The sequence below is a fragment of the Callithrix jacchus genome, chromosome 16 (assembly GCF_049354715.1).
Source record: "Callithrix jacchus isolate 240 chromosome 16, calJac240_pri, whole genome shotgun sequence".
Taxonomy (NCBI): domain Eukaryota; kingdom Metazoa; phylum Chordata; class Mammalia; order Primates; family Cebidae; genus Callithrix; species Callithrix jacchus.
Genome location: NC_133517.1, coordinates 24,836,691 through 24,863,101, shown reverse-complemented (window position 1 = coordinate 24,863,101; position 26,411 = coordinate 24,836,691). Strand labels below are relative to the sequence as shown.

The 26,411-nt window shown below is 35.3% G+C and overlaps 1 long non-coding RNA gene and 1 pseudogene across 1 annotated transcript in view; both read right to left on the bottom strand.

The window, feature by feature from the left end:
- Positions 1-475: 475 nt before the first annotated feature.
- On the bottom strand, positions 476-2,893 carry LOC108588646 (ret finger protein-like 4A pseudogene; annotated as a pseudogene).
- Positions 2,894-19,633: 16,740 nt separating this feature from the next.
- The window catches only part of LOC144579708 (uncharacterized), a 29,552-nt gene continuing 22,774 nt past the window's right edge, over positions 19,634-26,411 (bottom strand). Inside the window, exons 2-3 of the long non-coding RNA XR_013527878.1 lie at positions 23,332-23,497; positions 19,634-19,751 (exon numbers count right to left, since the gene is read on the bottom strand). This is a non-coding gene — a long non-coding RNA (uncharacterized LOC144579708). The remainder of the gene's footprint in view (positions 19,752-23,331; positions 23,498-26,411) is intronic.

The following is a 26,411-nucleotide window of genomic DNA, read 5'->3' as shown; positions in this document are numbered from 1 at the left end:
GGAACTTATTCTTCCTATCTACCCTGTAACACACCCAATGACCAACCTCTTCCCATCTCCCCTTTCCTTGTGTTCTCCCCACCTCTGATAACTATTCTACTCTGAAGTTTTTGAGATCAGTTTTTTTAGGTATCACACATTAGTGGGATCATGTGGTATTTGTCTTTCTGTGCCTGGCTTAATTTACTTAACATAATGTCCTTCAGGCTTATCCATGTTGTCACAATGACAAAATTTCATTCTTTTGTATGGTTAATATTCCATTGCATATATATACCACATTTTCTTTTCTTTACCCATTTATAAACTGGTGGGTTTTTTGTTTTGAAATTTCAAAATATTTATTGAACAAAAGAATAAACACATAAGCCCCAAAGAAAATATGACAAACTTTATACGTAAAATGTAATTTTCCCCTAATTAATATAATTACTTTCTGTTCATGGTTTACAAAATGACTGATGTTTCCCTTCTATCCCTTTGTACCAATGTGTATCTAGCAGAAATGTTCTAAGCTCTGGCTACAGGCACACAGAAACTTGCTATCGATGATTATGTTTAAATGTTTATTTCCTTTCCCCAGAATAAACTGGGGGACTGGCACTGCCTGGACTGATCACAGGACAGATACTCAGGAAGCTCTGATCATCTTGAGTTTCCCCATATTTTGCTGGTGCCCACATCCACCTCCCAGTAATGGCGGCCGAAAACGAAGTGAGAGGTCCCCAGGACGCACAGTGCGGAGCTGAACCTTTCAGCCTGCTCTTTCCTGTTCTGTCAAATCCCCACAGCGGATGCTCCTCGGGTCTTCAGAAATGGTAAGATAGTTGCTGGCTGTGTCCACATCCAAGGTCATATCCACCTGAAACTTCTTCATCCTTGGGTTCATCCTAAGAATAGATTTCAGCTTGGGCTCTAGTTCTTGATGATGGAAATCAGTGCCCTCAGCTTGTACTTGGGCTTGATGTCATTCTTCTAGAGGCCACAGTGCATAAGGGGCATAGTACACCTTCCCCATGGGGCTCCTTCTGCAGTGAATTGACACACTGGAGGCAACAGGCATATCCACATTTCAGTTGCACAGGTTCTTCAAGATCATTTAGACAAACAGGACATCTAATTACTACTTGTTTGAAGTGTTCAGCCATGGCAAATGTCTTCCCGAGTTTCCTCCCCTGGCCTCCAGCTGCTTCTGCTGACAGCTCAGATCGCAGCTGGTGGGTTTTTAGTTTGATACCACATCTTGCATATGGTGAATAGTCCCACAATAAACATAAGATCTCTTTTTGATATACTTATTATATTTCTTTTGGATATATACTCAGTAATGGGACTGCTGGGTGATATGGTAGATCTGTTTTCAATTTTTTTGAGGAATGTCCTACTGTTTTTCATAATAGCTCTATTAATTTATATTCCCACTAACAATATATGAGGGTTCCCATTTTTCCACATCCTCACAAGCACTGTTATTTTTTCTTTTTGAGAATAGTCATTTTAACTGGGGTAAGGTGATATCACGTTGTGGTTTTGATTTGAATTGTCCTGATATTTAGTGATGTTGAGCATTTTTTCATAAATTTGTTGGCCATTTGTATGTCCTCTTTGAAGAAATGTCTAAACAGGTTGTCTACTTATAAATTGAATTAGTTGTTTTTTGCCATTGAGTTCAGTTCTTATAAATTCTGGGTGTTAACCTTTTGTAAGGTATAGAATATGTAAATATTTTCTCTCATTCTATGGGTTTTTCTTCACTTTGTTGAGTTTTTCATTTGCGGTGCAGAATTTTTTTAGTTTGATGTTGTTATATTTGTTTATTTCTGTTTTTGTTGTTCCTTCTTTTGAGGTCTTGTCTAAAAAATCCCTGTCCAGACTGATATTGTGTAGTGTTGCCCCACTTTTTTTTGTATTAATTTTATAGTTTTGAGTCTTATATTTAAGGCTTTATTTCGAGTAGATTTTTGTCCAGGATGAGAGATTGGGTTGTTTCATTCTTTTGCATGTGGATATCCAGTTTTCCAGCACCATTTATTTTCCCATTGTGTTTTATTGGCAACTTTATTGAAAATCAATTGGTTGTATATGCATGGATTTATTTCTGAGCTTTCTACTTTGTACCATGGATCTGTGTCTCTGTTTTTATGCCAATACCATGCTGTTTTGGTTACTATAGATTTGATTTTGAAATCAGGTAGTGTGATGCCTAGAGCTTTGTTCTTTTGACTCAAGATTGATTTGGCTATTTTGGGTCTTTTGTTATTTCACATAAATTTTAGGATTGTTCTATTTTATTTCTGTGAAGGATGACATAGGAATATTTGCTAAAGACCAAATTGGATCTGTAGATTTTCTTAAGTAGTATGGACATTTAATAATATTAATCCTTCCAATCCATGAACATGAAATATTTTTCCATTAATTTGTATTCCTTCAACACATTTAATCAGCTTTATAGTTTCCATTGTAGAGGTAAAATACCTCCTGGTTAGATTTATTCATAGGTATTTATTTGCAGCAACGGTAAATGGAATTACTTTCTTCATTTCTTTCACAGATAGTTCACTATTGGTGTATGAAAACACCGCTGATTTTTTTAATATTAAAAAACCACCAGTTTTTTGGTGGTGTCTTTAGAGTTTTCTATGTATAAGATCATGTCATCTTCAAACAGGAACAATTTGACTTCCTCCTTTCCTATTTGGATGTCTTTTCTTGCTTTCTTTTACCTAATTGTTCTAGAAAGGACTTTCACTACTATGTCAAGAAGTTGTGAAAATGGGCATCATTGTCTTGCTCCAAATTTTAGAGGAAAAAGCTTTTTAAGAAAAAAGAAAAGACAGGCTAATATTACTAACAAGTATGGATAAAAAAATTCTCAACCTAATACCAACAAACAAAAGTCAATAGCATATTAAAAAGATTATTCACCATGATCAAGTAAGATTGATCCCAAGGATGCACAAATGGTTTAATGTATGCAAACCATAAATGTAACATATTAATAGAATAAAGAGTAAAAATCATATGACCATCTCAATAAACCAGAAAAAGCATTGGACAAAATTCTACATCCCTTCAGAATAAAGCCTCTCAACAAATTAGGTACAAATCTACCTCAACATTTTAGAGTAAAAATATTGTGCAGATATTTATGTGCTCCCACATAATTTCCCTTATTAACATTTTACATAGCATAGAATGATACGTTTGTTACAATCAATGAGCCAATATGATTACATTATTATTAAGTAAAGTCTGTAGTTTACATTAAAGTTTACTTTTTTGGGTGGTATACTTCTATGGGTTTTGATTAATGCATGTCTTATATCCACCACATGGCACGGTGTCATCATTCTAAAAATCTTGTATGTTTCATCTTTTTATTCCTGCTGTCCTCCCTGCCACCTCACCTCAACTTCCAGCAACCACAGATCTTTTTAAGGTCTCCATAGTTTTGCTTTTTTTCCAGATTGTCATGAAGTTGGAATTATATAATATGTAGCCTTTTCATTTCATACTGGCTTTTTAAACTTAGCAATATGTACATAATATTCCTTTATGTCTTTTCATGGATATATAGTTCATTACTTTTTATATAATGTTTATTATATAGTTCATTAATATTATCTGCAATTATATTCCATTGTATGGATGTACCAGAGTTTATTCACCTAGTGAAAATATTTTGGTTAGTTGTCAGGTTCTGGTGATTTAGAATAAAACTGATATAAACATTCATACACAAGTTTGTGTGTGGACATAAGTTTTCAACTCATCAGGGTAAATACCTAGATATGCAATTGCTGGATTGTGTCATAAGACTATGTTTAGTTTCATATGAACTGCCAAATGATCTCCCAAATTAGCGATACAATTTTGCATTACTGTGGCAATGAATGAGAGTTCCTATTGTGCCACATCCTTAACAACATTTGCTATTGTCAGTTTTTGGATTGTCATTCATTCTAATGCTTGCATATTGGCATTTCATTGTTGTTTTAATTTGCAATTCCATAGTGACTTATAATGTTTTGGGTTTATTTTTTATTCACCTAGTAGGTTTTCAGGTGAAAGCTCACATCAGTGTCCTGAGGCTTTTCAAACTCTTTCCTAATGTATGCACTTAGTGCTGTAATCTTTGCTCACAGCACTGCTTTCGCTGTGCTCCACACATTTTGGCATGTTTTAACTTTCATTCAATTCAATGTATTTTTTTTTTCTCTTGGTAATTCCTTTTTGACTCATGAATTATTTAGCAATTTGTTGTCTGGTCATCAAGTGTTAGGAGATATTTTTGTTTTATTTCTGTTACTGATTTCTAGTTTGGTACCATTATGTTTGGAAGACACTTTCTGGATGATATCAAATGTTTTCTGTTTGTGAGGTCTGTCTTATGGCACGGAATATGGCTTATTTTCCTATATGTTCCAGGGACACTTGAACATAATGTGTATTCTGCTGATGTTGGGTAGAATGTTTTATAAATGCTGATTAGATTCTGTTGGCTGATGGTATTGGTGAGTTCTTACCTCTATGTGGATTTTATGTTGAGTTTTTCTATCAGTTGTTGAGAGAAGTATGAAGTCTTTCTCCATTATTGTGGATATGTCTGTGCCTCCTTTTGTTTATCTCAGTTTTGGCTTCACACATTTTCAGTTACATTATTTGGCACATGCTCCATCTACCATTGCTATGTCTTTGTGGTGGACTGACACTTTTGTCATTTTACAGTATTCCACTCTTTCTGGTAATTTCTTTCTACAAAACCTGCTTTACTGGAATTAATGTAGTCATTTCTATTTTTGTCTGATTCATGACTTAATTATATATTTTTCTATCATTCTTTTAATTTTAGCCTGCCTGTATCATTATATTTGAAGAGTTTTTAATATTCTAAAATTGTCACAGTTTTAAAATTCATTTGCCACTCTCTAATTAGTGATTTTAGAACATCTGTATTTGATAAGTTATTGATGTGCTAGTATTTAAGTCTGCCAGTTTATTTAGGCTTTATTTTTTCTTCTCTTTGCTTTTCCTTTTGATATCCTTTTTTCCTATCCTGCTGTGGGCTAATTGAACATTTTTTATAATTCCTTTTTTTTTTTTTGAGATAGAATCTTGCTCTGTTACCCAGGCTGGAGTGCAGTGGTGTGATCTCAGCTCATTCCAACCTCAGCCTCCTTGATTCAAGCAATTCTGCCTCAGTCTCCTGAGTAGCTTGGATCACAGGCATGTGCCAGCATGCCCAGCTAATTTTTGTATTTTTAGTGGAGACAGGTTTCACCATGTTGGCCAGGCTGGTCACTATAATTTCATTTTGATTTACCTGTAGTGTCATAAATGTATTTTTCATATAACATTTTTCACTATAGGTATTATTATACAGACATACCTCAGAGACATTGCAGGTTGAGTTCTAGACCACCACAATAAAGCAAATATGGTAATAAAGGGAGTTACACACATTTTTGGCTTCCCAGAACATGTAAAAGTTATATTTATGTCACACTGTAGTCTGTGAAGTATGCAATAGCATATGTCTAAAATGTACATACCTCAGTTAAAAAACACTTTATTGCTAAAAAGATTCTGATACAAAGACAGTAAGTGAGCACATGCTGTTGAGAAAACAGCACCAGTAGATGTGTTTAATGCAGGGTTGCCATAAACCTTCAATTTTTAAAAAACACAGTATCTGCCAAGAACCATGAAGTGAAGTGCAGTAAAATGGGCAAAGCTGAATATACAATTTTTATACATAAACTTATTACAAGGTGATGATGTAACTTTTTATTCAGTTTAAGTGAAATATAGAATCCTTACACATTTTTATGTCCCTTTACCATTCCATGTTTATATAATAATAGTCCTAATAATACTTCTACATAAATTTACAATAAAATCAATGTTGTGATTTTGATTTAATGATCAAACGTAATTGAGAAAACCCCAAAGGAGAAGGAAATTCCATTTTATTTATCTTATTTTTTCTGTTTTCTTCCTTTGCTGATGTCTTTCTTTTGTTTTCTTTCTATTTAGAGAATTTTCTTTAGCTATACTTTTTGGATAGGATAACAAATTATCTTAATTTTTCTTTAGCTTAAGAATATTATTATTTCCCTTTCACTGTGGATATAGGATTGAATATTCTGGGTATGGGATTGTTGATATGGTCTGGCTCTGTCTCCCCACCCAAATCTCATGTTAAACTGTAATCTCCAGTGTTGGAGGAGGGGCCTGGTGGGAGGTGATTGAATCATCACCATCATTTTTAATGGGTTGGCACCATCCCCCTAGTGCTCTATTGTGACAGAGTTCTAACAAGATCTGGTTGTTTAAAATTGTGTGGCACCTTCCCCTTCACTCTCTTTCTCTCCTCTTCTGCCATATGAAGATGTGTCTGCTTCCCCTTTGCCTTTGGTCATGATCATAAATTTACTGAGGCCTCCCTTGCCACACCTCTTGTACAGCCTGCAGAACTATGAGTCAATTAAACCTTTTTTTCTTTATAAATTATCCAGTTTCAGGTAGTTCTTTATAGCAATGTGCGAATGGACTAAAGCAATTGTCAGACTAGGATTTCATTCATTCATTCTTGGATCTTGGTTGAATAAGATCCAAAGATTCAGAGCTTAGGATCCAAAGATTGAGAACTCCATCTTAGACAGCCAAGATTGAGAGCTCACTTCCATCTAGCCTCTGTGGTTTCTGATGAGAAAATCTTCTCATTTTAATTGTGTTTCTCTTACTGGTCAAGTGTCTTTTCTCTGATTGCTTTCAAAATTTTTCTTAGTTTCTAGTTCTCAGATGTTTAATTACAAGGTAACTAATATCTCGGTATGATATCTTTTTGATATCATATGATATTATTTGATAATTCTTGTTATAAATATCTTTTTGATTACCCTGTTTAGGGTTCATTCATATTTACTCATATTCCGTAGGTTAACGTTTCTTATGAAATTGGTGGATTTTAGATGTTAATTTTTGGTGTACATTTTTACTTTTTATATATTTGTTCAACTTTTATTTTAGATTCACAGTGTACATATGCAGGTTTGTTACATGGGTACATTGTGTGTTACTGGGGTTTGGCGTACAGATGATTCCATCATCCAGGTAGTGAACATGGTACCCAACTGGCAGTTTTATGACCTTCACCCTCCTCTCATTCTCTCCCTCCAAGCCAGCCTCAGGGTCTGTTGTTCTCATCTTTGTGACCATGTGTACCGGAGCACATTTTTAGACCTACCCTATTTCTTTTCTTCCAGGTCTTTGTTAGATATTTTTTTATAGTCCACAGATCTTGGAGGTTCTGTTCATTTTCTTTTCCTTTATCCTCTCTGTTGCTTAGATTACGTGATTTCTCTTCTATCTTATAGCTACCTGATTTGTTCCTCTATTTCCTCTATTCTGCTGTTGATATCATCTATTAAACTTTTACTTAAGTTATTACATTTTTCAGTCCTAAAATATCCAATGGTTTTTCTTTATATTTTATATTTCTGTGCTGAAATGTTCTATTTTTTAAAATTTGTTTCGACCATATTTTTAATTGATTGTTGAAGTATTTTTTACTATAGTTGCCCTAAAATCTTTGTCAAACTATTTTAACATCTCTGCCTCCTCAATGTGGGCATATAATGAATTTACTTTTTATTCTCTTTGAAATTTTTCTTGTTATTGTATGATAAGCAATATCTGTTTGAAACCTAGTCCTATTTATATTACGTTAAGAGTCTTTGAATCTTATTCAAACTTTATCCTCCAGCTGCTTTGTTAGGCACTGCTTTGAAAGGAAGAAAACTGGCTCATCACAGTCAAGGGAAGGCAGAAGTCCAGATTCTTCACTTCTCCTCCGTTGACACCTGACTCTGGTGAGAGAAACAGGTCTTAATAACTACTGGGCATGGATATTTATGCTGCCTATTCACATGATCTCTATCGACACTATGGTGGTGGTGGCTTTATGATTAATGAATGGTAGTGAATGTCCTCATTCCTCACTAGGATCCTCTGATGCCATTCCACAGAGGAAAAGAAGGGCTGTCTGGTCACTGCCAGGTAGCATGAAAGTCCAAGCTTCCCATACGGTCTCCATTTACACTGCAGTAGGGTCTTGTTACTGACTAAAGAAAATGCAAGTTTTGGCTCTTTTCTTAGTGTCCTCTGACACCACTCTGGTAGGAGGATTAGGGGCACTATTTATAGCTTTGTGAGGATGGAAGTCTAGACTCCCCACTGGGGCTTTGTTTGCATGAGTGGAAATGAGGCCAGGAGTTTGCTGAGTTTTGTTTTCCGGATATGGTTGGAGTAGAGCAGTTACAGTCTGAAAGTTTTCTGCCTGATAGTCTGCCCCTTTTCTGCTCCTTTGCTAGGGATGGCAGTCTTTTACTGGAGGTTTTTCTGCATCCAGAGTTGTTTCTGGATTGCTGGTTTTGCATCTCCAGGTCTGAGATATCTGATGGAAAAGAAAACCCAGGAAACCTACCATCGCCATGTAGTTCCTTGAGACCAGGGCCGCTGGCTTGTCTATCTTTCCTCCATATTTCAAAGTCTTCCCTTTTTAAATTTTATTTTAGGTGGGAGAAGTTAAAAACATATATAGTGTCCAGAATTTTAGTTGAACTTAGCTCTTGGAAGAGGGAAATGTCTTCTTCATTTTCCCTGACGCAGAAGTCACCGAGACCTGGTATTACAGTTTTTATTATTTGATTACCACTTCGACTTTTTTTCTTCTGAGATGGTACTTAGTTTGAGGGAACTTTTAAACATTAAGGCTATTTATTAGCTCTTGCCCTATGTGAGCAAATGTTTTATGAAAATTTTTATTTGACTATTAGTTTTATTTATGATATTTTTGAGGCACATAAATTTTTAAACCCTCTATGGGAAAATCTCTATAATAGTTATCCTTTATGAATTTTTCCATTGTTTTGAACTAATATATTTTATGACCATTTTGTAATTCAATATATTTTCATGGGTATTTTTTCTTTTTCGACTTATTGGTTTGACTTAACTTTTACATTTAATTATTTAATCCATGTGGAATATATTTGGTTATATAATGGAGATAAAGCTATAACTCACTATTTCACTTTCTTCCCATAGTTAACAAACCATTCCATTATTATTATTATTATTATTATTAAATGCTCTTGCCTTTTTTTAGAGTCAGAAATTCTCTCCACCTTCTTGGCCTCTGTGGTCTGGTGCTATTTTTCTGACAAACTTTTCTGCTTTGGGATTTCTGGTGAGGTCACGGCTCCGTTCAACTAGAGGCCTGATGTCTTTCTCCAAGACTTGTTTTCTCAACAAAGCAGATCCTATCTCCAGAAGTTCATTTATTTCTAATGCACACAAATCTTGCTTCCTCCTTGGGGCAGCTAAGCTCCTGGGGATACAGAAAGCAAGACAACGATTTATTTTTCTTCCTTTAAGAGTGGCATTTACAAGGACATTGCCGTTATTCTGTTCTGGAGATGAAGCCACGTATATTGCGCCCCTGCTGGTAGAGAAGACAGAACATAAAATGGTGGGAGGGATATGAGTTCTGAAACAGAAGGGAGTTCAGAAGAGTGCTTTTTAATTCAAGATATGAATTCTGAAAACTTATTTCATTTTACTTGTCTTTTAACTAAATTTGATATTAAATACAGTAACTATAAACTTTTGATTACTTCACTGAAGAGTCAATTGTAAAATAAAACAAATCTGATATTGAACCTACCTGGTGTTTGCCATGTGGAAGTTGCATGTCCAAAGGGATATATTGGGATAATAATGCTTACTTCATAGTTTGTTGTGAAGAATAATTTTTTAATAACCATTTAGATGAATATATCAATCATGGAACTTTGCCACATACTGAGTGTTTAATAATTATTGAATCGTCTTTTGATATCTTTACTGAAAAATTAAAATTTGGAATGTGTAATAATACTTAAATCCATATAATTTATTGAGTAATTACTATATGCCAGATAGATTGTGGTTTTTTTTCAATATTTTTATAACATCTTCATGCATGAAATCGGCATGATTTTAAATACCATTTTTCAGAAAAGCAAACTAGGGCAAAGAGAGGTAAACTCTCTAATGTATAGTTGTATAGCGTGTACATGGGAGGACCTGCATGCAAATCCAAGGTCTGCTAGAAGCCAACTCCAGATCTCATTCTTAAATTCCATGCTACTTGGTCTAATCAGAAATACTGCAGAATTAAAGGCAGTTTTAACAGACCAAATCAGAGCTTCCCCTTCTGATTTAATTTCCCTTTTGCAAGTATATGTAAAGCATTAATTGTGTCTGCTGCTGACATTTGTGTTTATCTGTGTTTGTCTGGTGTGCTAATGTACCCATAAGTCATCTATTTACCTAAAGGACTAAGGAGAATTCTTGGGAAAAATCAAAAGACTGAAAAAAAAAATACAGTCAAGGAAGTATAGACTGAAAATCAGAAGTGAAGGGTATTTTGGAAAGGAATAGGGACTATGCTATTCAAGGATAATGGTTTAAGATTTCATGGCTTGCATCTAAAAATGAAGAAAAAGGATTTGTACCCTCAAATGAGAATACCTGGAGTCAACATGCTATCATAAAAAAATGGGAGGTAAGCATTGCTACTCACAGGAGCTCTAAGGCAGTATGCTTTGTACCCTGTATAGCATAGGAAGTTTCCTGGCAGAGGCAGCAGTGACAAGTGGAAGTGATGTTTGCAAAGTACTATGATGAGAGGAAGTAAAGCAGAGTGTGAAGATGTAGCTGGATGCCATAGGAGAGCTGATGAATCTATTTGTGAGCACACATTAAACATCCTATAAAATGGGCTGAGTTCTTCCTTAAGAGGTGGCAAGTGGCAGAAAAATATGATATATATGTTACTTTGGTCAAATTTGAAACTATTCTTTACAGCAGATAATAGCTGACGATGTTGCCTTTCAGGACCAGAGTTCAGATTAATCATTTGGTTTTTTTTTAAGAGTAAAATTAGATCTGGCCAGTATCTCCATTTCAACTGAACTACAGTTTTTAATTGAGTGTGTGATTTCCAGTACTTCAAAATTCTTAGAGCTATCTAAATTACAATTAATCTACCTCACATGAATTTATTCCATAAAATTAACTACACACACAAACATGCATATATTTGGCTAGAATTTTATGTATAAGATACAGCTTTGAAAATAATCAGAATGTCTGACTTCTGTAGCTCTCAATGCTGGACTAGACAAATTGCAAGAAAGGGGTTAATTCACTGATTAGCCTGCTGCTTAGAGGTGGAAATAGGCCATTTTATTCCTACAATTTTTTCCCAGAAACTACATTTTTTTTTTCTCTTAAAACTGTTAGTTCCTTTCTCTTTGCTTAGTTGTAAGTCTAGAAAGCAGATCAGTTCTTGTTTTCAGAAGAGCTAAAGAAAAGGAAAGGAAGCTGTCTTTAACTTCACATCACAAGCGCTTAATGGTTAAATGTGATCTCACTTTATAAGCTCATTTTTAAATAGTGTACCACAGGAGGATGTGGGAAGACATAATATTAATTCAAGAACAAAGATTTAAACAATAAACTATGGTAAAGGCAAAATGTAAAATCATGTTTTTTTTTTCATAACTAGAAAGCATTGTGGGCAGGCAGAATAAGGTGTGGGTTTGCACAGGCTGTGGGACTAGTGGCCTTGATTCCAATTCAGGCTTCATTCTTCATTATCTGTGAGATTTTATACAAGTTATTTAATCTTTTTGCATCTCAAATGTCCTCATCAATAAAATGCGACTTTTGGAATGGGACATCAATTTTGTAGAAAAAATCAAATGAGACTGTAAGGAGGACCTTTGTGGAGCTGTGCTGCCTGCCACATAGTAAGTACTCAGTAAGTATTAACTTACTATGTAGTTCAAGCCCTTCTTCCTGCAGTCAGAGAGGCCAATCCAGAGGAATAACTGATTTGGAAGAGGTGGGATCACAGTTCTCCTTTTTCTATTCTTTGTTTACCTAAGATGGCAGCTGAGGACTATCAGAGCAAATACTTTCCACTAAGGAAAATGAATTCTGTGCTACCAAAAAGGAAGAATTATTTAATCTAAAAAATAACGTGAAACATGACTGATTTTTAGGCATCTGGAAATCTAGAATAGACAAATACATGAGAATGAGATTTTTTTGCACATGTGTCTTTCTGCATGACAATTAAAAAATGAAATGTGAAATTGCACTGTACTTTGATCACACAGATTACACATAAGAACATAAAGCACACATTCATAAATAAGAAACGTTTATGCCTCCTGAAAATGCTCAATATACTATTATATCTGTCAACATAGTATCTAGTTCTAGATAAACAATTCCGCCCAGATTTTCTGGGTAATAGTATTTAACCTAATTGTAATCTTTGCACCAAAGGCAATATATTATCAAATACTATTTGGAGTTTAAACTGAGATAAGGTTCTTCTAATGATCAGGGGAGCATAAACTGTTAGACTACTTTTTATTTTTTTTTTAATCTGGAAAATAAAGTCAGATATAGCTCTTCATGCCCAGCAAGCATGTGTTGATTATTCTTTCTATACACATTATATTCCTTAAAAAAACAGAACATGCTGCATGAATAGACCTTTCCATGGGGCCTCAATTTTAATTTTCCAGAGTTTGGAGAAGCGACATCCATCAAGTTCCCTGAACTGTGTGGAATAATGCTGTTTTTGTCACACACAGAATCTATTTTGGGCCCAAATGTACCCACTGACTTTAGACTATAGGCTTGCAGACCTTGCAGCACAATGCTCTGTTACAAATTGTCCCTTTAGCAAGATGACTTCATTTTAGCAGCCTGTTCTGGTTTCTATATTCTTCCAGGTTTCACAGTTCAGTGCAGTCATACAAGGTGATGGCATTTTTAAGGCTCTATATTTTATTGGTCTACAAATGAAGGTAGGTGGCCAGGTGCTATTTCAGGGGTTCATCTGGCAACCTGGTGTTAAATTTGAGTACCTTTAGACTAAGAGAGTTGTGATTTTAATACTGGAAACAGAAAATTGCCATTTATGGAAATGGCTGCTGTAAAAGGAAGTGATTTCATAAATCATTAGTTGAAATAAGATTATAAGAAGGTCTAAATGTATTGTGAAAGATCATTAAAACCTGGGACCTATTATTTTTATAAAAATGGTTTATTAGAATCCAGGCAACCCCTATTTGCATTTTAAACCTTCTACTTATTGGATGCTAAGTAAATCTTATACTTTAATTATTTCCAACATTACTTGGACGTTTTCTCATTTCCTATGAAGACAAAATCACATCTGAAAAACATGCAAACTGTAAACATCCATGACTGTTCTTTAAGTTCTATCTTTTATCCAGGAATAAATTTTGCCCACAAATGGACCATGTCTGTGTATGAAAAGACAGTCACTTAAAAGATTATGGTTGGCCGGGCATGGTGGCTCAAGCCTGTAATCCCAGCACTTTGGGAGGCCAAGGCGGGTGGATCATGAGGTCAAGAGAAGGAGACCATCCTGGTCAACATGGTGAAAACCCGTCTCTACCAAAAATACAAAAAATTAGCTGGGCATGGTGGTGCGTGCCTGTAATCCCAGCTACTCAGGAGGCTGAGGCAGGAGAATTGCCTGAACACAGGAGGCGGAGGTTGCAGTGAGCCGAGATCGCGGCATTGCACTCCAGCCTGGGTAACAAGAGCAAAACTCAGTCTCAAAAAAAAAAAAAAAAAAGATTATGGTTGTTAGAGATAGGCTAAAGAAGAGGCACCTTGAGTCACAAGACTTGAAAGGAATTCTCAGCACGGGTAAGAGCTGTATGAACAATGGAAAACTCTCAAGCTTTTCTTATCTTGCATTTCACCTTCTGTAGTAGCAACAATAGCATCTGCTCACAGGCTTGTGAGTATTAAATAAGACAGTACATGCAAAGAGCTTAACAGATAAGAACAAGGACAACTAATATTTATCTGCTCTTGTTCCATCCCAAATAGTCTGCTAAGTCCTCTGTGAATGTCGTTTATGTTTTGCAAAAATGCTATAAAAAAATAGAGATATTAAATGTCCAGGCCGAGATTGGTGGCTCATGCCTATAATCCCAGCCCTTTGGGAGGCTAAGGTGGGTGGATCACTGGAGGCCAGGAGTTTGAGGTCTGCCCAACATGGTGAAATCCTGTCTCTACTAAAAACACAAAATTAGCCTAGTGTGGTGGTGCAGGCCCGTAGCCTCAGCTATTCAGAGACTGACACAGGAGAATTGCTTGAATCCAGAAGATGGAGGCTGCAGTGCGCTGAGATTGCACCACTGCATTCCAGCCTAGGCAAGACAGAGACAGACTTTGTCTCAAAAAGATAAATGTCCAATAAATGCATATATTTGGGTATATAATTTGAAATGTATATGACCAACTATAACCAAAACCTGAATGTCTATGCAGAAGAGACTGTCTGTACAAAACTTGCATTGTGTGTATTGTTCTCTGCTTCATCTCAGTGATTAAAGAGATTTTATGTTAAAGTTAATAATTACACTTTCTTATCTATTACTTTTATAATCTGCTTTGTTAATTGAATCAGTGAAACACATTCTATGTGGGGATGTGTTTTCAAATGCACAGTTGGACCTACAATTAAAAATTAATAAACTTTCAATAGTTCAAAAATAACATTATTAGTAATGTGATAACCAAATCACTTGTGATTTTCTAACATGCGATATAAATAAAAGTAAGAGTGAAACTTTGGTAATCACAAAACTTTACTTTGGTAATTTTAAAATGTCACAGAGGCCAAGAGCAGTGGCTCACACCTGTAATCCCAGCACTTTGCAAGGCCAAATCAGGACACTTGCTTGAGCCCAGGAGTTCAAGACCAGCCTGGGCAAAATAGCAAGACCCTGACTCATTAGAAAAAAAAAAAAAAAAAGTCACAGAATTAGGGTCTAAATAAACATTTTGAAATAGAAAACTAAGGGCATTAGGCTCTATAGAGAAGAGAACTGGGGAATCTAAATATTCATAAAACATTGACATTCACTTAAGGTAGGGTTAATTCAGAAGCTATTTATCTGAATCATAGAATCATAAATTTTGATGTTTTCTGGGGTTCTGATCACTCCTCTTCTTTGAAACTTTCTTGTAGGCTGAGAGAACCTGGTTTCTTGGTTTTATAAATAATCTATAAATTTATAATCCCAAATGTATATCTCTAGTCCAATCGATCTCTCGCCTATACTTTATATTCAACACTCTACTCCAGCAGGTCCACCCACTTAAAGGAAAAAAAAATTTTTTAGATTTAGTAACTATCATTAAGCGTCAGAAATCTTATCATTTAAACCTTTTCTAGGTAGCAAAAGAGAAATTTGAGCAGAAATGATTTGTTTTAAAGGCTTCAATTTCAGTCAGTAAAGTCTAGTTTTTTCTTGCTTGCATCATGAGAAAAGCACAAAATAGAAAATAATCTACCATGTTGTTATTTCCTCGAAAAAAGGAAGCTGCCAACATATAGTATTGGTTGGGGGGTTTTATTTGTCTGTATAATATCTATAAGCAAGCAGTAACCGCACATATTAGTAAATTCAGCTCACATGTATTCTTTGAACCAAGGGTGGAGATTTTGCTATAAATAGTTGTCGAATGAATAATTCAATGAACAAATGCTTAATGTGAGATGGTAGGGCTGCAGAGAGGAATAGGTAGTACAGTTTTAAAGATAGCAGAATTATAGCACTATGCAGAATAGTTTTGATTTTGACCCTGGGTTTGAATCCCACACCATCTTCTACTCTGGCCCTCTCTCTTCTTTCTACTACCTGGTAATAAAAAAGATAATTTAAGGACTGTGAAGCCCTCGAAGATGACAGGGCCACTGTACAGCAAGAGCCTGGTACCCTAAGTGAAATAGTCTTCCTGTTGATCTGCATCGGACTGAGTTAATGAGAATGAAACACGCATTATGTTGAATTACTGAGACACTGGAGTGAGCTAGGTACTTCTAGCCTATCCTGGCTAATGCAACTACCTCAAAGGGTTGAGGTTAAGATTAAATAAAGATAATATTTAAAGCACCAGTCTAGAAGCTCATGTACTATGAATACTATATTATTGTTATTACTATTATTATTTGAGATGGAGTTTTACTCTTGTTGCCCAGGCTGAAGTGCAGTGACAGGATCTTGTCTCACTGCAACCTCTGCCTTCTGGGTTCAAGCAATTCTCCTTCCTCAGCCTCCCAAGAAGCTGGGATCACAGGTACCTGCCATCAGCCTGGCTAATTTTTTGTATTTTTAGTAGAGACAGGGTTTCACCATATTGGCCAGGCTGGTCTCGAACTCCTGACCTCAGGTGATCTGCCCACCTTGGCTTCCCAAAGTGCTGGGATTACAGGGGTGAGCCACCATGCTTGGCTTAAATCCTATATTTTTTAAACTCCCTTTTATCTTTATGTGGCTTAATGAAAACACCTCTCAAGTTGAAGCATATTGTGCAATTTTTATTTGTAATGTTAAATGGCATTATTTACTTTATGTAAACAATGTGCCCAGGCACTGTGCCAAGCATGAATATCTGTGTTTAACACACTGACACAATGAAATGATAATTGGGCTGGACGCAGTGGCTCACACCTGTAATCCCAGCACTTTGGGAGGCTGAGGCAGGAGGATAACTTGAAGCCAGGAGTTTGAGACCAGCCTGGCCAACATGGCAAAATCCCATCTCTACTGAAAAAATACAAAAATTAGCCAGGTGTGGTGGCAAACACCCATAATCCCAGCTACTCGGGAGGCTGAGGCACTAAAATTGTTTGAATATAGGAGGCAGAGGTTGCACTGAGCTGAGATTGCTCCACAGCACTCCAGCAAGACTGTCTTAAAAGAGAGAGAGAGAGAGAGAGAGAGAGAGAGAGAGAGAGAGAGAGAGAGAGAGAGAGAATTATAATATCTTCTTATTGATGAAGAAACTGGGGCATACAGGATAAATAAAAATAGGTGTAATAGCCATGAAAATAAAGACCATCACAGACATATCAAGAATGGCTATAGCTTACTAGAAACGCATAAGTTGCCCCAATTAACTAAAGAAATACTTTGTGGAAAGTATTCAACTAAATTAAGTCTTTAGACCTAAAAGTTATAAAATCAGCTTCTGAGATACAATTATAATAAAAAAGTGAAATATCATTTCATTAATTATCAAACTTTTGGTAAAATTGCAAAGTATGCCAACCAATGCAAATAAATAGAAATGTATAAAGTTAAATTCTGTATGTTAAGTGATTAGATTATATTCAAACTCCTGGGAGAGTTCTTTTAGTAGAAAGTCCATTTTGAAATCAGCAAAATACATTCTTTAGGGGTCAGTTTAGCTTCTACTAGCTAATATTGTTGTAAAATTTGAGTTCTTTCCCACGGTCGTTTGTTAGAACTATGAGGCGCTATGATTTAAGGAACTATACTGCTTATAAGAGAAGAAATTCCCTTTAACAAGCTCATTTATCAAGTGTCTAGTCGACCCAAATCTACTAATTTTAACTTTCAAAACAAAGTAATAGAAAACAGCAATCTACCGTGAAAGTTTATACTCTGCAATATTCTCAAACATGGGATCATTAGCAATGAACCTATAATAGACTTTCAGGTGAATTTTACTTATTTAAAAGAAATATTCTTCATTAATTAATTATGTCAATATTCTTGAAGGATGGTTAAAGGGGTTTTTTTTCCCTTTTCTTGCAAATATTTAATGAAAAAGTAAGGTAATAGAAAAGAGCCCATGGGGAAGAGATAGATCACTGCTTAGAATTCTGGAAGCTTCTTAAATAACTCTGATAGAGTTCTGGATAAATGAGAGAATGAGGTTGCTAATCAATGTGCTATAAAAAAAAATGAAGCGTGCATGGAAACTGTTCTCTTCTAATTATTATCTTTACACATTTTTTCTAAATATTTATCTTTTATAAGCCCTGGATAAAGGGCTTATAAATAAAGGGCTTTTTTATTATAAAAACAGGGCCTCAGGGCCCTGTTCTCTCAGCCTCCAGCCAGCTGGTCTGGCTGTTCACGGGCGGTGGGCAGAAGGTCATCTGTGAGGAGCAGCACACAGAGCCCTAGGTCCCAGGGCTGGCATGGGGATCCGCCCAGGTGATGTTTGCCCAGGTGGGAGCCAAGGCCTGTGTACGCTCAGTAGCGGACATGTCCCATAGCCACACACTAAGCATCCTGAAGGGGACTGGGTGCTGTGGCATCTCCCTCCTGCCCCACCCTGTGCTCCTTCCCCAGCCACGGTGTCTGAAAACACAGTCCCTTGGGCTGTAGCCATCTTTATGTGAGTGAAAAAAATAAATATAAATAAATAAATAAATAAAGGGCTTATAAATAAGGTTTTTATTATGATAAACACTTTAAAAAGAGTAAGTTTTCGTTTTCATAAATATTAAGTATGTCAGTAATAAATATTGAAGAATTGACAATTGCAAAACACATGTATATGTGACAATCATCTATTTATTCATTCATTTATTCAAAAATGTATTCTCTAATACATACTGCTATGTATTATTCTCTAATACATACTGCTATGTATTATTCTCTAATACATACTGCTATGTATTATTGCACTAGATATTGTGAAGTAAGGGGTAAAGGAGGTATTGAGAAATAGTCTATTAGTATTCAATGACCGTGAATATAACCATAGCTCAATTATCTGGCAATATAGCCAATGTATTCAATATCATTTTGTTCCAGGGAAAGAAGGCTACTATCCAGTTTTTTCAGCATCAGTTTCTTGTTTGCACACATTTGGAAGGTGCTATGTACTTCAAAAATTCTTTGCCAGATTGGGAAAATTGTGCATTGCGAAGCATTAAGTTTCATCCTTTTAAAAATACAAGTGTGATTTTTCACTGGACTGAAAATCCCAAATTTAGTTGATTTTTAAAATAAAACAACAATAACAACAAAACTGAGTGTCTGTCTGAACTAAAAAGACAATGATATATATGCATATTTTTTAAAAGTTAAGAAAGAAATGAAGAGTTTCTTTTTTTCAGATCCTGAGTTGAACTATATTATTTGCATAATACTATTTTTAGCAAGAGTTAAAACTGTATTTTAAAGATTACCAAGTGATACAGAAATGTTCTTGGTAAAAGGGAGGAAAACAGAATGTAAATTGTTTTTAACTATATAAAAATATTATAAAGATAAATGCTTTACAAGACTGGGCAGAGATTCAGCAGAAATCTTTGTATCAGTACTAACTTAATAATATGTTGTCATCAGTTGACATGCCTGAAAATCATATGCTTAAAAAATAAACTTATTAATAATTAACCCAAGAAATATTTAGGACACCAAGCGTGTCTCATTTATTTTTATATCTAAAGAACTTAGAAGAACAGCAATGCTAATAGGTCGATAGTAATATATGTTGAGCAAATGAATGAGCAAATTAATGAGTGAAAAAAATTAAGGACCATTTCTACAACCAAGAGCTTGCAGAAATTTTCATGAGAAAAGATGCTATCTTTTTTAAAGTAAGAACTACATTTCCCTCCCAAATTAAGAAAGAAACCCACAATCCTATTCTTCATTGATATCTTTGAAAACTTTGTTCTTTTCTGGTTATTTATTTATATAGGATCACCTTCCAGATGTGCTGCTCTGTGTCACATGGGAAACATTTATCTTCACGTGCTTCTAAATCTGTCTTATATGATTCATACTGGATTTCTGTCCAACCACCTTTAAAAAAAATAAAAACAAACATTCCCTAAGGTGCCCAAGTTCATGCAGTTCCAATATACCATATAAACTGTAATAAACCATATGCTGCAGGAGTTTAGAATAAATAGCCCTTTTAAAAAACTGAGCTGCCAACGAAATTGAGATTCCATTTTTAAATGATTTTCTGCAGAGTAAACATTTTTAAAGCTTGATCTTTGTGTAATTTTTCACTGGCATTTTTCAAGCTAGAAAAAAATCTGCACATGTTCTTTTTGTAACGAAGGGTTTAATACTGCACTGTGTCACCAAGTCCCAGTGAGCTAATTTGTTCTAAAGACAACATTACTACATCAATACAACGCAGCTTAACCTTCAACTAACCTTATTCTGTTTGCTTTCCACATCCCAACTGAGGCTCTCAGCCAAAATGTCCCCTAAATTTTGGGTTTATTTCTTTCTAGATGGAAAATATTGCATATAAACTATGCTGCTTTTGTATGTCAGAGAGAGGAAAGGCAATGTTCACACAATCCCAAAATTCTGGACGTACACACACATATCCTGTCATACACACATACGCCTTGTTACCTGTCTTACAAAATATGGAATCACTTCAGGGAGCTAGAATGTTTTGAATTTAAGATAGAATTCCACATTAAGGCAAAGTCCCTAAAGAAAAATTGTGAAAAAAACCAGAACAAATTCAAATCCCACTGTTCAGTGTTTTGGCTTAAGCCTGTTTATTTCTTCAATTTCTAAGGCCTCTTACTGTAATATCCTTGTCCATGTGAGCAAATGATGACAGTTTTAGTGAAACTGTCATGAAAACAACTCAGTTTCATCCATGATTTCTCCCTGAGCTCTCTCCCTGTCTCTCAGACCCAAAAGAAATCAGAAGCACTTTTAGTGTTTCTTCATTTGTTTCAAATTTAATTGATTTGTCTACATTTGAACATGCTAAAATTAGATTCTCTTCTGTGCTTGAATAGGTAAGGTTATTTTCCTATTTTACAACAGAAAAGTAGTGAAATGTTGGTATCCTGAATTGTTTTGAATGACTTTATTCAGACTTTATGCTAGCTAGACAAGTTGATGGGCTCTCAACTTTTGAAAAAGAAAACAAATACGTTTCTAGTTAGAAATTGTAGGGTAGAAAAGAGAAGGTTCCATATTTTATGTCAGTCAGCTAGGTGGTTTGCAGACTATTAAGGCCAAGTCTCACTATCTCAGATAACTGTGTATGTGGCCCGAGACCTGATCTTAGCTGTTAAAAATAATTGGGTTAATAAAGAAAATATGAGCCAAAATGAATTTGATAACTGAAGAAATTACAAAGAATATCTGTTACTCTCAGAGTTAGGGATTTTTCTACAAAATTTATCACAAGTCTGGAAAAGAACTCAAGGGCAATAGAAACTTTTATTAGGGAAAAATGGACTTTTTTAGCATAACACTGTTCTATTATCATCCATCTTAGTTTTAAAGTATTTTCTAAGCCAGAGCATTCTCAAATTGCAATGCTATGAAGTCCTTATTGATGTTTTGTAAATAGAGAAGCAATTGTAAAGTGTCATAAATGTTATTTTATCTGATCAGAATGGTCAATAGATGAACTATACAATCCAATTTCTGCTGTCAAAGAATTTAAGATTTCAAATAAGAATTATATTAGATTCAGGACAACTCAGGACATGCATTACTTACATTATATTGAATTTTAATTCCATGGAAATATACAATGCACATACTACCAATACCAACGTATATTTTGGGGGAAGAAAAGATGTTTGATACTGTTATTGAGTTGTGTTCTCCCAAAATTTATGTTGAGGTTCTAACCCAGTCCAGTTGTTCTTATAAAAAGGAGAATTTAGACACACACATGCACACAGGGAGATCACTATGAGAAGAGGAAGGCAGAGATCAGCAAGCCAAGGAATGCCAAAGATTGCTAGAAAACCACAAAAAACTAGGGATAGGCAGGGAACAGATGGTCCCTCATCAACCTCAAAGAAACCAATCATGCTAATACCTTGCCCTTGGACAGCTACCCTCCAGAACTGTTTGACAAGGATTCTTCATTGTGTGTGTTGTGGTATCCTTATTTTGTTATGGCAGACTTAGCAAGCGAATATATTTTTTGTATGCTTTTCTGAGTCTTTTTTTTTTTCTGATACTCTCTTGACTCCCAGTTCATGAGTGAATTAAAGATTAAACATCTAACTCGGTGATTTTATACCTTTGTTTTATATCAAAGTCATCCATGAAGAGTTTTCAAAACACAAATACTCCGGCAAAACCTTAAAACATACTGAATCAGATTCACTGATATAGAGATCCGAAACTAATATTTTTTTAAAAGGTCCATAGGTGATAACAATGTACATCTTGTTTTGAGAACTACAGGTCTAACACATGTGTGGGTAATAGTTCTGGGGGTGATGTGCCTTCCTTATTTTGGAGGAAGGTGCCCTGGTTTTGTCAATCATGAGAGCTTCAGGGCAGAGAACTCAGCCTTGGCTACACATTAGATACATCTGGGAAGCTTTTAAAAACCACAATTGCAGACTGTACCCAGATCAAATAAAAGAGAATCTCTAGGGTGAGATCCAGACATCGGTATTTTTTAAACTTGCATGTGGTTGCAATGTGTATGTAGGGCTGAGAGCCATAGGTTTAGGTTTAAGAAGTAAAAGTTGTGGGCAACGACTAATCAACTAATTACCATTGTCAAGATCAGATAACTCAATGCAACCCAAATAAATCAACAAACATTCACCTCAAAACATACTGAGCTGATACTTTTCTCCTTTGTCCTCCATTTCTCTCTTTTAAATATCCTCTCCTTTATTTCTCTGCATTTCGCTTCCTTTCTCTTGGTCACTCAATTCTTTATTTTTTTCTTCCTTTCTATGTCATCAAATCTATTCTCTGGCTCTAACGTAGCTTAACTGATAATCCTGTCTGTATCTCAAATTTTGATATTTTATTAATCATGTTTTGAAGGTATGTACATTTTTATTTTTTCAAAAATGGCATTCAAATGTAATATTGATTACTGTGAAAAAAAACAAAAAAATCTATTTTCTGACCCTAACTTGGGAATATGAAACTGAAGTTATATACATGTATCATATTTTTGAGTCAAGTTATATCATTTCTGATCTTATTTTGGAAATTTGAGCTGAGATATTTTACATTTCTTCAAGACATCCATTTTCTAAATTAAGATGCTTTTTCACATGCTTTCTTAAATATACATACCTCTCCCCATCGTCACTCCCTATATCCTTAGAATATTTCAGAATACTATTGGATTAAACATCAGGCCTCTGGCATTAAAGAGCTCAGGGGCATCTGGAGGATCACAGTGTTTTTCTAATCTTAGGTTTATTTCCCCAGTGCAATTAACTTGGGTGACTTCCTGGGAGCATGGCAACAGTTGCTAGAAGGTAGCAGGACGGTATCATACGTTGCACTCAGAGAAGGCACTGAGAGGTTAACAATGAGTTGTCTCACCATCGACAAAACTTTGAATGATGCCAAGAGTTAAGAACTGCCAACAAAACTTGTGACTGTGAACAGCAGATAAACTTACTTTGAGTTGAGTTTAATTTCCTGGGATCCTCTTCTAGGAAAGCTTGAGTATCATTTCCTTAGAACTGATGATATCTCATTCTACTCTTCTCATTCTAGCATTTTGTAAAGAAACAGGATCTGTTTCACGTAGGTCCAAGCTGAAGTAACTCAGTCCAGAGAATGCACTGCAGATGTAAAATGTCAAATTTATTCACCAAGAAGCAAAATAGTATTAACCATGTATGTGGCAAACTAGAAGAAAAGGGTCACTTATGTGCCACCCATTTTAAATCTTTCTCTATCAATTTTTCCTGTTTTTGGGTCCCTCTTTTCACTTTTCCCTCTTTTTATTTTTTATTCCAACATTTGTAATAAAGGATATAACTTTTTTTTTAAAGTCATCTGTTCACTGCATGAATTTGTATGCATAAACAAATCACAGTTTATTATAAACTCTCTCAAAAGTTAACCATCTAGACGTGCCTAGAAGAATATAGAGCTAGAAAACATTGGTTCAGATGATGCCACATAATCAGCCAACCACCTTTTTAAAAATTCACCATGTAATTAGCTTTACCTTCAGTTGACCAGTTGTTTTTGTGTTTTGGGATAGCTGTGGCTTATTTTGCAGAAAAAAAAATGTCAATTTTCATGATCGAAAACACTGTTTTTTTTTTTTTTTTTCCTTCCTGCTTCAGGTGAGGTAGTTGTCTGTAATTCAGCTTTGTGATTAAAAGGAAAACACAAGTTGCAAGTCTGAAAATCGAAAAAAGTCAACAACTCTTAGCAGCACTCCAGTCTCCACATGCACTCTCCTCAGGGGTTTCTGTATCCAAATTCCCCTCTTCTTATAAGGACTCTAGCCAGAATAAATTACAGCCTACCCTAATGACCACATTTTTTTTTTTTTATTGAGATGGAGTTTTGCTCTTGTCACCCAGGCTGGGGTGCAATGGCACAATCTCAGCTCACTGCAACCTCCGCCTCCCGGGTTCAAGTGATTCTCCTGCCTCAGCCTCCTGAGTAGCTGGGAGGAGTGCAGGTGCCTACGACCACTCCGGGCTAATTTTGTATTTTTAGTAGAGACGAGGTTTTGTCATGTTAGCCGGGCTGGTCTCAAACTCCTGCTCTCAGGTGATATGCCCGCCTTGGCCTCCCAAAGTGCTGGGATTACAGGTGTGACCCACTGCGCCTGGCTAACCTCATCTTAACTTAAATACATTTGTGAAGACTATTTTCAAATTAAGTCATAGTCACAGGTACCAGATTAGGGCTGTAGCATATGCTTAGTGGGGGACACAATCCAACCACTAACAGTAGGTTATGGAAACATTTTTTATATGTTCTTACACAACAGTTAAATTTCATTGTTAGATAAACTTATTTTCTGGCAAAGAAAACTAAGTACAGATGCATGCAACATATATGTTATGTGTGTACAAATGATTTCTGCCTCTTTAAAAATTGCCCTGTGGTATATCAATTCTATTTTGAATTTCCACTTTTAATGAACACCTTCTTCATTTTTGTTTTGTTTTGCTTTTTAGAGAGGTGACATTCATTTATTATTTTTTTAATTTTATCTTTAAATTTTTATTTTGGAAAATTTCAGTATACACGAAAGGATAGAAAGTAAGATAACAAAGGTGCATATATTTATCACTCAATTTAAGTAAGAGCAACACATCTCATCTTGCGACTTTTCCAGCCCTCCCCCATTTCCTCCACCCCTTCCTGTTATTTTGAAGTCAGTCCTATACATTATATCATTTTACCCATAATATTTTAAAATATATCTCTAAATATTTAATATTATTTAGCTGTAGTATTTAATATAGCCATAGTTCCCTTATTCAACCTACAAATCTAACAATCCATTAATACTTTTAGTGTTCAAATTTCCATTATTTTCTTACACATTTTTATCACAGTTTATTTGTTGAAATTTTCATAACATTTAGTTAATATGACATAATTAGTTAATAGCTCTATCATCTGTTATAACTGTAGGTTTCACTTTCTCTCATATAGATGTTACTGTGCTAACCGTGAATATTCTAGTCTGTGTGAGAGAAGGAGGCTGCCCCAGAAAAACACAGCTGAACTAAAGCATGTGCTTAGTGACATAGTTGACTTACTTTCTGACACAAACTCATCATGAACTGGTCAATAGTGGTTCCCAAACCTTTTGCTCCAGGGATTTACTTTGAGAAGCACTGTCTGGGTGCTGCTTATGGTGTCCCAGAATATTATTTATCATAGTCCTTGTGTCCTGTATTTCCTGTTTCCTGGTAGTCTATCCAATGCCTTGATCAGATTCAGAATTAATCTTTTGGCAAGATGACATCCTAGATCATCTTGTTCTAATTCTAATTCTAATTCCTAGGTCATCTTGCCAAAAGGCAGTGAGGGGGGTATGTGTGAGATGAGCTTGTAAATTTAATCATATTAAGTGTTTCAACATACTGAACATTTATTTCCCTTCTTCTTTTTTTTATTTTTACTAGTTTTGCATATTGAGATAACCAAATATCTTCAAAAGTGACCAAAAAAGGCAAGGCAGGGGGTATGTGTGAGATGAGCTCATAAATTTCATGATATTAAGTGTTTCAATAACCTGAACATCTTATGAATGCTCAGATTGTCCCGAAGATGGTACAATTTTTTTTCTTTTGTCCCAAAGATGGGACAATCTAAGCATCCATAAGATGCCTCCTTAACTTGATTTCTGAGTCCTTTTGATAGACCCACAAGTAATCCTTAATAGATTTGTTGATTTCTGGGCCCAAAAATAACCCAGGTTAATCTTGTGTATCTGTTGTGCTGGGCCTGGAATCAGCCAGGTCTCTAAGAAGCCCTTGTCCTTGTAAGGCCCCTGTCTTCTGACTGCATTTTTACAGGACTGTGCTAGGATTCAACTGCCCATAAATAAGGTAGTGTTTTCAACCTCTCCCATAGTTTATCAAGGACATTTTTTTTCTCTGGAAATAAGTATTACTATAGATGTGGCAAAGCACTTACTGTCTTTGAGTTGATCAGATAAAATCCAGATGGTTGGTCATAAGAACCACAGTAAAATTTAATTGTAAAATATAATAA